We start from the raw sequence: 11,287 nt of genomic DNA, 5'->3' as shown, positions 1-11,287 counted from the left end.
TATGCCTCAACCAGTGTCCCATAAAGTGTAGGCTTGGTTGGAATCTGGGGTGCTCTGCTTCACAGCAATTCCCTACTAAAGCACCTGGGAAGGCAGCAGGTGACAGCCTGGTACATGGGACACGTGATAAAGTCCCCGACTCCTGCCTTATTCAGCCGTGGCCATGGGGTCTGTTTGGGAACTGAACCAGATTTCTCTATTTCTGACAATCTTACAAGTAAATGAATCTGCTTAAAAATAAACAGATGAGGAAAAAAGGAGGGTACAAACATCCATGAATGGCTCAACTGAAAATGACTTGAAGCCAGTCACAGAAAGACTAGCAGAGGTTTTTTTTTTTTTTTTTTTTGTAACTGTTTCTTGTGGAAGGTAGGGACAGAACGCTCACAAACCTATACACTTATTTCTCAAACACCCTCACTGGCTTGGACCAGGCTGTTCTGACGCTGCGAGCCAGGAACTCTAGCCATATCTCTATGTAGGTGGCAGGGACCCAAGTACCCGATTCATCTGCACTGCTCTCAGGGTGCATGTTAGCAGAAAGCAAGGCTCCAGAGCAGAAGCCAGAAGCAATCCCAGGCACTCCTCTATGTGACGTATGTGTCCTAACCAGCAGCTTAACAATTACATCCAGTGGATCATGTGTCACATTTTTTAACATTTTTTTGGAAATAGTTTCTTAGGATACTTGTTTGGGTAAATAGCAATTTAGATTTTTCTAAACATTGCATTTTGAAATGAAGGTTCTCCTGGAAAGACTTGCCTGCACATACTGGCTATCTACCCTTTGTCACCTCGCTGTAAAGGCAGCATTGTAGATGAAGCCAGGGGTAGGCCATTGCTGGCACTCCAGCTACACCTGTGACTTTCCATGCTCTCAGCTGCCTCTTAGTCGCTACACACTAGCAGCCCATTCCTCCAATTTAAAAAGGGTTCTTTGGACATCCTTATTCCTGGAGTCATGATCAAGTGTTGGACTCTCAGAATAAAGCTCCTTGTACTGCAAAAAATAAAGTCAGTGGGATGCTGGAGATGACTAACACTGCATTTAAATGACAATGGTAAAATTAATACTGTGAATTTGGTTTGTTTATATTGATTAGGATTATTAGCAAGTAGTTATAAGAATATGCGTGGCCAGGAATGGGAATGAAGTGGGAAGGATGCTCCTCAAATCCACCTAGTAGTATCCTAGCACCAAAAGCCAGTGCATACTCTGGAGGAGGCTGGCATCTTCAGCCAAGTGGTTCTAGTTATCTACATTCCAAGTCACTGCCCAGCTAAAATGTCCATTTACAAAAATTTCCATGTTGAAATGCCTCTTCATTTGTAATAATCCACGCACTTCTTTGGAAGATCAACTTAGAAATTTGGTAAATGGTAAAGCCTTTGGGTCATCGATGTATCACTGAATAGTGCATTAACACCAATGTTTTCCACTGAGCTTGTCAAGACTCAAAATTATCTAGAAACAACAACAAAATCAACCTATTCCTATGAAAAAAGTGCTATTGTTGGAAATCCCAGCTGTCTGGTATGTTTGTATTCGACATCTGCATGCTTCTCTTCTGATGCTTGCCAATGTACATGCAGTCTAATAATTAGATGTGATGTTTTACATCCAGCAATTCTTTTCAAAGGCAGATTTCTGTATTAACTTAAGCAAAAGCACAACCACACATGTTCCTAGCATGTTTTAAAAAATATTTTCACATCTCGTATTTAGACATCCATGACAAACAGAATCATATGTCATATGACATTGCAACAAACCACATGTATTCATATGCCCTGTAGCTTATGCATGCAGTGGGTTGCATCATTTAAGTACAGATATTCACAAAGCAACAGGACCATCTGATGCATTTCTTAGAGCTTGTTCCCATCATTGAATGGGGTATGATTAACGTATTACATCGGCTATGTAAGGCAGGAGCCTGTGGACACAGAAGTAGAGAAGTCATTTATCTACGATTCTACAACAAATGTATGGCAAATATAGAACTCAAATGCCAATCCCTAAATCATACAAACTGGCCCAGCCTAAGCCATTGTGGCTATTTTGGGCAATGAACCAGAAGACGGAAGGCCAATTTTGATCTTTCATTCTCTCTCCCTGTGTGCATGCCTTTAACTTTGCATTTCAAATAAAAAAAGAAAAGAAAAGGAAAGAAAAGAAAAGATAACAACTAAAAGTTGTTTAACAGTTGTTTAAAAGTTGTTAACTGTTTACACATGGGCAAATTTAACCTTTAGCACATATTAACCTCATAGCACATATAGTCAACTATAGTTTCAGCCCTACAAATTAACAAAAATATAGAGTCAAGCTTACAGACCACATGCTGTACATCTAATATATTACTCTAATACCTTTGTCTGATGTGGGGAGAATATTTCCCCTGGAAGAATTCTACATTTGAAGATAATAGCTACATGTGTATGAAAGATCTGATTTAAAAATGTAAGAAATATAAGAAAAATATAAGAAAGCAAATGCTTAGGTGACAGCTTATGTGGGCCAAGCCTCGAGCTACGGATATTTAGGGCAACAGGGACCCACGTGACTAAAATAATTTAGGATGAGCTCCAGGGAAGTATGGACTCACTTGGCTCTTTAGAAATGATGGAATTCAAGAAATACAGCCCAGAATTTGGAATTAAGAACATGAATTGGAGAAAGAAGTCAAGGCACAGGGAGAAGAGGAAATAAGAATGAGCAATGTGTCTCTCCCTCATCCTCAGTTGTAACCATGTGTTAAGTGTTATTTCCATAAAGCTGCGTGCTTACAGATAAAAGCTATTCACAGCCTATTGAATGGCGAAACATACTGTGTACTGTCAGATATCATGCCCTGTACTTTGCACACATTCTTATTTAATTTTCTTCATATGTGTTCCAATTCAGCAAATATTTTTGGCATTTTAAGAACATAATACTAACATCCAGGAAGAATAAACCTTTGAGAAATAGCAAGTAAATGGATTGCTGGGATTTTCCTCAGTTACAACATTCTCAGCCAAGAGTGACATATTGCATTTTTAGAACTTGAAAATTGGGTATTTTTATTGCACATTTCTTAAACTAGTGAGCAAACAGAAGTAACAGTAAAACCTAAATAGCATTTGCTACATATTTTAGATTTTCTACATTAAGTACTTGTTTCCCTAAATTAACTTTTCAGTATTTTGTATAAATTAGAAAATGAAATAACAAGTATTTCAAATAAAATGGGTGATTATTTTTCAACCACAAAGAGTTTGACAAGAAATTAAGTAATTAAAATAACTAGTTATACCAACCACTATTAATGACTTTAGAATAGTTATAAAAATTGGAGGGATAATATGAAGGGGCATCCAAGTATAGGAAGAACCACGAACTCCCAACAGATACAATCAGAAATTATCTTTACCACGATACACCATAAGTCCAATTTTCCCCAGTAAAACTATCATGTGCAAGAGGAAAAACAGCAGGTTAACTTCTAAGCATCTCCAATTGCACTAACAGCTGATTTCTCATTTTAGAACATTCTAAAAAGAGAAATGGCCATCCCATAACACTATAAGAAGCAAAAGCCTCATCTATACACGAAGGCAAAGTAGAGCTTCCACAACAAGAAATTGGAAGAATTTGTCCGTTCTCACCAACTCCTACAAATGATGCTTATGGAATTGCTACACACACAAATAGAGTGATAATCACCATAATCAAAGACTGAAGGTAGAGAATTTCCTAGTAAAGTTACAAAGAAACCCAAAGCAAACACCAAGAGTATTTATGGAAATATGGTAGGAACTAAATCATTACTGTTCAATAACTGAATGCAAATAATCCAAAACTCTCCATGCAAAGACACAGACCAGCTAGGTGGATAAAAATAACATTCTATTTGCTGCCTAAAAGAAACACACCTCAGCAACATACACACAGAATGAAAGGATTGAAAGCTATTCTATTCCAACAGAAAGGAAAAGCAGGTATAGCCATTCCAGTGTCAGACAAACAGAGTTACACAAAAACTAATCAGAGATGAAGAGGGCATTAAATAATTAAGTGTTCAATTCCACAAGAAGTGACTAAAGGGAAATGCACCAATGACACAGTACCTGGCTGTTCAAAGAAATTGGAATTGGGGGCCCAGCACGATGGTGCAGTGGTTAAGGTCCTCACCTTGCACGCCCGGGATCCCATATGGGCGCCAGTTCTAATCCCGGCAGTCCCGCTTCCCATCCAGCTCCCTGCCTGTGGCCTGGGAAAGCAGTCAAGGATGGCCCAAAGCTTTGGGACCCTGCACCCGTGTGGGGGACCCGGAATAGGCTCCTGGCTTCGGATCGGCATAGATAGCATCGGCTGTTGCGCTCACTTGGGGAGTGAATCATCGGACAGAAGATCTTCCTCTCTGTCTCTCCTCTGTATATCTGCCTTTCCAATAAAAAAGTAAAATAAAATAAATCTTTTTTAAAAAATTGAAATTGGAACTGAGAGAAACAAAGACTCCAATACAGTAACTGAGAATTCAACACCCTGGTTTCCAACACCTAGACAGAAGAACAAAGGAACAAGAGGGTAATCTATACTATAGATCAAACAGACCAAAGCAATGACATACAGAACATTTCATCCCATGGTTGCAGAATACACATCCTTTTCATTAGTTCATGCTACCTACTCCTCTAGGACAGACTACATGCAAGCTTCAGCAAACAAAAACAAAAAACTGGAATTATATCATGTATATTTTCTGAACATCAGAGAATGGAGTTTGAAACCCAACAAGAAAATCTAGACAAATGCAAGAACATAGTGACTGAATGAACAATGGGCCACAGAAGAACTCACAGGGGAAATAAAATTGCTGGAAACAAATTAAGATGGCAATACAATGTATTTTAATTTATGGAGACCTGTAAAAACCAATATGAAGTTCATAGCAACTATTGCATATTCAAAAGGTAAAGTCCATCATATGAATGATCTACTAATGTACTTAAAGGACCAGAAAGAAAAGCCCACAGATAGTACAAAAATTATTAAAATGAGGATAAAAATTGAAAAATATGTCAGATCAGTTAGTTGAAGAGGTTTTTTTTGGGAGGAAAAACTGATACCTCTTTTTCCAGCTAAATTAAAAATATTCAGAAATAAAGAAAACCAAAAAATAAACTCAGAGAAAAAGGAAGATAAAATAGTTGACACCACAGACATACAAAACACGAGGAATTACTACAAACATCTACATACCAAAAATTAAAAGTCTAGAGGTAGAAAGATTTTTTGGACACAATCTACCTAAATTAAGATGTCACGAAGGCACAGAAAAGCTAACCAGATCAATAACTAAGAGCTTGAATCAATACTAACGACCCTTCCAAGAAAGCATAGCAAAGCCCTGGCGGGATAGCTTCACTCCTCAATTCTAACAAACTTTTCAACAAGAACTAAATTCCAATTCCTTGTGAACTTTTCAAAATCACCGATGACAGAATCCTTCCAAACTCTATAGGGTCAACATCACATTATTTCCAAGGCCAGAGAAAGATACAACAGTAAAAGAATTATAGACCAGTATCCCTGATGAAAATAGAGGCAGAAATCCTTAACAAAATACTAATTGTATCTAACACATCAAAAGAAATTTACCCAGACAAAATGTGATTTATCTCTGACTTGCAGGCAGGCTCATCATATGCAAATGAATAAATGTGATACATCACATTAACAAACTGTACAATAAAAACCATGTTTCCCTCAATAAATGCAGAGAAAGCATTTGACACAACATACTTTCATGATAAAAATCTTAAGAAAATCAGGTTCAGAGAAAACATTCCTCAACACAATCAAGGCACCATATGTAAAACCCACAGCCACCACTGTACTGCATGGTTGTGATTGCCATCCTGGGATTTAACTACTATTTACAGCGTTTGTCTGGACTTCTAAAAAAAAGTGCTTGTCTTTTTTTTTCTACTTGTGCGGTTGACTTATTTACACAATGCAGCTGTAACCCTATGATTAGGAAGTGAAATGAAAATATGCCATTGTAAACATTATGATATGAAAAGGAGTGAGGGTGGGTGGGTGTGGAATATGAGCAGAGGAAGAAATATGATTCGTGTGATACACGAAATCTGCTCATGTTAAAAAGTTTAAATTGATAAAATATTCCATTTAGAAATTACAAAAAAATGATAAAGAAGGAATAAGGTTGGCGGGGAATGTAGGCAGGATGGAGTGTAGGGTGGAAAGAATCACTATGCTTTTAAATTTGTATGTTTGAAAAATGTTCACTTAATAGAACTCAAACAGGGCTGGAAAGTGGGTAACTCCTAAATTCCTTTTAACATCACATTGCCTCAAGTAGTAAAGTAGCTGAAATGAACTGTAGACACAATACTATGAAGATAGCCCCAGAAGGCTTCTCAATGTTGAAAATCCCATTGCACAACTTTACAATCGCTCATTTGCTCTACACACAACCTGCAACACAGCCACCAAAGATGAAAAAAGTGATCTAACCAAGTCTGAGACCACAGCGACCAAGGGACACTTCAGGCCTGTGTCTGCCTCTGTGCATTTGCTCAGAGCGCTCCCTTCAGGCAGAGTAAGGTCAGGACACATCGACAGGATATTCTGGGCAACCAGCGGCCTTAGGATGTTAGAGTGAGCCGGGATGCTGCATATGGTGGAAGCATATACAATTACCTGTAAGAAGTGCACAGGTGACAGTACCAGCTTTGTGGTTTAGTGCATTACGCTGCTGCCCGTAACACCAACAACCCACACAGGTAATGTGTTTGAGTCCCAACTGCTCCACTTAAATCTGGCTCCCAGCTAAAGCCTTAAGAGTAGTTGAAGATGGCACCAGTGTTTGGAAGAGACTAGAAAGCAGCTGCTGACAGCTAGTTTCACTCCGGCTCAGCTCTGGAAGGTTGGTCTCTTTCTCTAGTTCCATATTTGGATTTCCAAATCAAGAAATCTTTTTAAACAAGAAGATAGCTGCTGACCTAGAGCTAGGAAATGGAGGGGACATTACTTTGAAGACCTTTCCTGAGAAATGAAGGGGCTCCAAAAGGGTGAGGAAGTATTGCTGACAAAAGTGACACTACAATGACATTAGAGTGCCCCATTACAGCTTCATTAAGTCTCCCTCCTATTCTCACGTAAAGACTTGTTTTCCTTGGGTGCTGATTTGTTTGATTTATCTGAAACAGTTACAGCAAGAGGTTTCCCATCCATTTGTTTATTCCCCAAATGATCAGCCCCAACCTAGACAGGCTTAAGTCAGAAGCTTTTTCCTGATTTCCTTCCAGGGTCCAGAGGTCGAAGCACTTGGAACATGCTCTGGTGTTTTCCATGCCATGGCATGGAGCTGGAGCAGAACTGGAGCAGCTGGGACTCCAAACTGGATCCATATGGGATGCCAGCACTGCAGACTGCAGCTTAACTGACTACACCACACCACAATGTCAGCTTCAAGGAATGCTCTTTCTATAAAAGAAAGTCAAAATGTTCAGAAGTAATCCCAACCACAGCCATCTCCTGTTGCAGGCATTTCAGGCTGTCTCTGGATCCAAGAGCTTCTTTTGGGTCTCCCATTCAGCTTCAGGGTGCCAAGACTTTGGCCTGTGCTCTATGGCTTTCCCAGGGCACAAGCAGAGGGTTGGACAGGAAATGGAGCAGCCGGGACATGAACTGGCGCCCGTATGGGATTCCGGCAAGGATTTAGCCACCAAAGCCCTGCATTTTTTCCACTTGAAAGCTGTTCCACTATTCTGTCATCCTGCACAGTTCCCTGGTTGCTTCCACGTAGATTTCATTTGAAAATTCCCCTTTTATTGATCCCACCTCTTCCACGACTGTAGTCATCAGTATCTTCCTCCATCCCTCTTGGCTCAGTCCTTCAGCCAGGACTGCCTCCCTCAGCTGTTCCTGAAACCTTCACCACAACCCCCTCAGCTAATCCTCCTTCAGCTGGCCTTGCTCACTTCCCCTGGCCTCTTTTCTTCCATCCCTCCCTTCCCAAAAGAAAACTGACCGGTGACCTAAGGGAAGGAATGCTTATAGCAAGCAATGACTGGGAATTTTGCAGAACAGGAAAAGGACTGGGGTGGCTGGCAGGGTCTTTCTTTGAAGTCTCTGAGATCTATTCCAACAATTCCTCTGTATCCTCTACCATGTATGCAGAAGCATGTTATGGTTTCAGTAAGTCTCCCCAAAGTTCATATGTTGGAGCCATCATCCTCAATGCAGCAGAGCTGCGGAGAGGCCTAATTGGGGTCACGAAGGCACCCAGGTGAGTGCACTAAGGTTGCTCGCACAGGAGGAAGTCTTAGCAGGAGAGGCTTTATTCTCAAAGTGGGTTGGAAGAAACATTAAGTTCTACTTTCTTGGTTCTTTTCTTGTGGTCGGCTATGTTAAGATTCTCTAAGAAGTCTCTCTCCCAAGGCTCAGCAGGTGTCAGAGCTGGGCCACAAGGGTTCCTGTCTCCACAAGCCCGAGTTGAAATACACTGCTTTCCTTTATAAGTGACCCCGTCTCAAGTATTTTGTTAGAGCAAAGCAAAGTAGACTAAAACACATGTTACTAAATATCAATTTGTTTTTATCTTAATCTTTCCTTTGTTTCAGGAAATCACCAGCTAAGAACTCACGAAGGATGAGGAACAAAAATATTTTTCATCCCCTGTATTACCCTACTATATTGGTAATACATATTAGAAACCATTAGAAAAGAACTAAAATGTACATCATGCATTTGTGTATACACCAAGAGGTTAAAAATGCTGCTTATAAAAGTTCAATATTACAGGGCTTTAATCCACAAAGAATGAATCATGTATCAGGCACTTTCGATCTGTTAATGGCAGCAAATAGCCAAGGAATGGGGAGAGGGACAGAGAAGCTTCTAAATAGGAAAATATTTGGCCTAATGTTTTGTTACCACTGATGAAAAATAAAATTTTCTCCAATGACATATGTCAAGGTGGGAAAACAGGACATGCTGTCCGGCTGCAGAGGGGGCTTGGAGAGGTAAGTTTACATAGATTTCTCCCTGTTTGTGGTATTAACTGCCGCCTTTACAAACCATGCAGGATTCAGGATTATGCTAAGAGGGATATGAAGGGGTAAGGGACAGTGGGCAGGATGATGACACAGAAGTGACAATCCAAAGGTGGCTCCAATACATATGTTCTCTTTTTTTAACAGCCAAGTCAGATGTACAGAGAAAAGCAGACAGAGAAAGAGCCTCTATCCGCTGGTTCACTGCAAAAGTGGCCACAGTGATCGAGCTGATCCAAAGCCAGGAGGCAGGGGCTTCCTCCGGGCCTCCCACAAGGGTGCCGGTCCCAGAGCCTTCGGGAAATCCTCCACTGCGTTTCCAGGCCACAAGTAGCAAACTGGAAGGGAAGCAGAGCAGCTGGGACACAAACTGGTACCCATATGGGATCCCAGCACATGCAAGGCAAAGACTCCAGCCACTAAGCTACCGTGCCGGGCCTGATACATATGGTCTTTTAGAAATAAATAGGGGTGCTTGAACGGAAGCGTTAAGGACACATACCTTCATGTTGTGTTTTTGCAGAGAGGCGCCAGCAGAGAGAGACCGAAATGGGGAACCTGGTGTGTCCACAGCTTCCGAGGCTGCCGGGAAGACTGCTTCCGGTTCCACAAACGGGTAGGAGGGCTTCCGTCCTTCCCTTGAGGCATCTGGGCGGCGGGAGCAGCCAGACTCAATAGTCACTCCAACAAACGGCAACAGCTGCGGACTAACTCATTACCAAAACAAGATGGGCTCCCATCCCAGGCAGGTGAGGCTCATTAGCATCTTCCCTGAAGACTGATGCTTTGTGTGCCATGGAGAAGGGATACAGCAAGGCAGGATAGGTGGACAGGGTCATGGCTTTGGCTGGGAATTACCAAGGAAGGATTGTGGCTGCCCGGGCAGCCCTTGAGGCCAGGCTCGTGGGCCTCTGTGGTCTCCATCCCTCTTCACTTTTCGTTTTTCCTTCTGTGAGAGTTGGCTGTTCCTTTCTCTGTGTTAGAAAGAGGCTCTCCCTGACAGTCAGAAGCTTCCTATGCAGTGAGATAACAGGTAGGACAGGTTAGCTGACAGCCACACGTGTGCTCAAAGTGGAAAATCTGTTGGAGTTGCAAGACAAAAAACACTTAAACATCGAAAAGGATCTTACATATGGCATTTCTTTCCCCCCCAAGTATAAATGAAGAATTTGTTGACTCTGCCAATTAATGATATTTGAAATTCGCTCTCCTCCTCCATTAATAAAAGAGTCACAAGGAAAAGAAAAAGATATCCCTACGGTTTGATTCACCACAACTGAACTGTTGCTCTACTTGTTCCTAGACACTGGTTTGTGTCTGAATACATTATTTGGTTTGCAAGAAAATAAGCAGGATTTTTTTGCTCTAATTTTATTTTAAAAGAAGTGGTACCAACATAAATGTAAAAAGTTAGACTTTTGGTGAAACCAGGGAGGCTCATAGACACCAAAAAATCCTGCTTCTAGCCCTAATTCAAAATGATGCAATGCAGTTTAAGGAATTTTCTTATTCTCACAAGTTAACCTGAAGATAAGGCCCAGACACGATATTTTATGAGTGCGTTTTTATAGCAGTGACCAATTTCCACAGGCCTTTATTTTGCTGGGTGAATAAAAAAAAAAATTGGGTGAAGAAACTGCAGCTGCTGTGGGAAATTTGACCTTAGAAGAGTTAAAGTGGTATTTTGTGATACAAGTTTGCTACCTAACTCACCTTCTGTATGAAATAGCTGACTGCAAGTTAGACAACTTCCAGTAGGATTGCATCATTCTGACACAGTTCAGTGAGTGTACTGAACCAAGAAAAAGATGGTCTGAAAGATACCATCCAACTAATCAGCAGTTACCATTGCAGATGCCTTTGACCTGGAAGATGTCGGGAGGAGGGACAGGAGATGGCCATGTGAAGACAATAGCTTGATTGTAGGTTGTTAACACCGGAGTCTGGGCCCAAGCTTCTGTTCCTTCAAACATCCTGGTTCACTCCCCAAGTGAGCGCAACGGCCGGTGCTGTACTGGTCCGAAGCCAGAAGCCAGGAACTTCCTCCAGGTCTCCCACACGGGTACAGGATCCCAAGGCTTCGGGCTGTCCTCTACTGCTTTCCCAGGCCACAAGCAGGGAGCTGGATGGGAAGATTCTTGACCACTGAAGATGAAAGACAACTTTTCAGCTCTTCCCATCCTCAGATTCTGCCAGTATCTCATCACAACCCAAATCG

The sequence above is a fragment of the Ochotona curzoniae genome, unplaced genomic scaffold, assembly GCF_017591425.1.
Source record: "Ochotona curzoniae isolate NIBS_2020 unplaced genomic scaffold, NIBS_Ocur_1.0 scaffold_4505, whole genome shotgun sequence".
In the NCBI taxonomy this organism is placed as follows: domain Eukaryota; kingdom Metazoa; phylum Chordata; class Mammalia; order Lagomorpha; family Ochotonidae; genus Ochotona; species Ochotona curzoniae.
The sequence above is the reverse complement of the archived record's forward strand: the minus strand, read 5'-3'. Positions refer to the sequence as shown.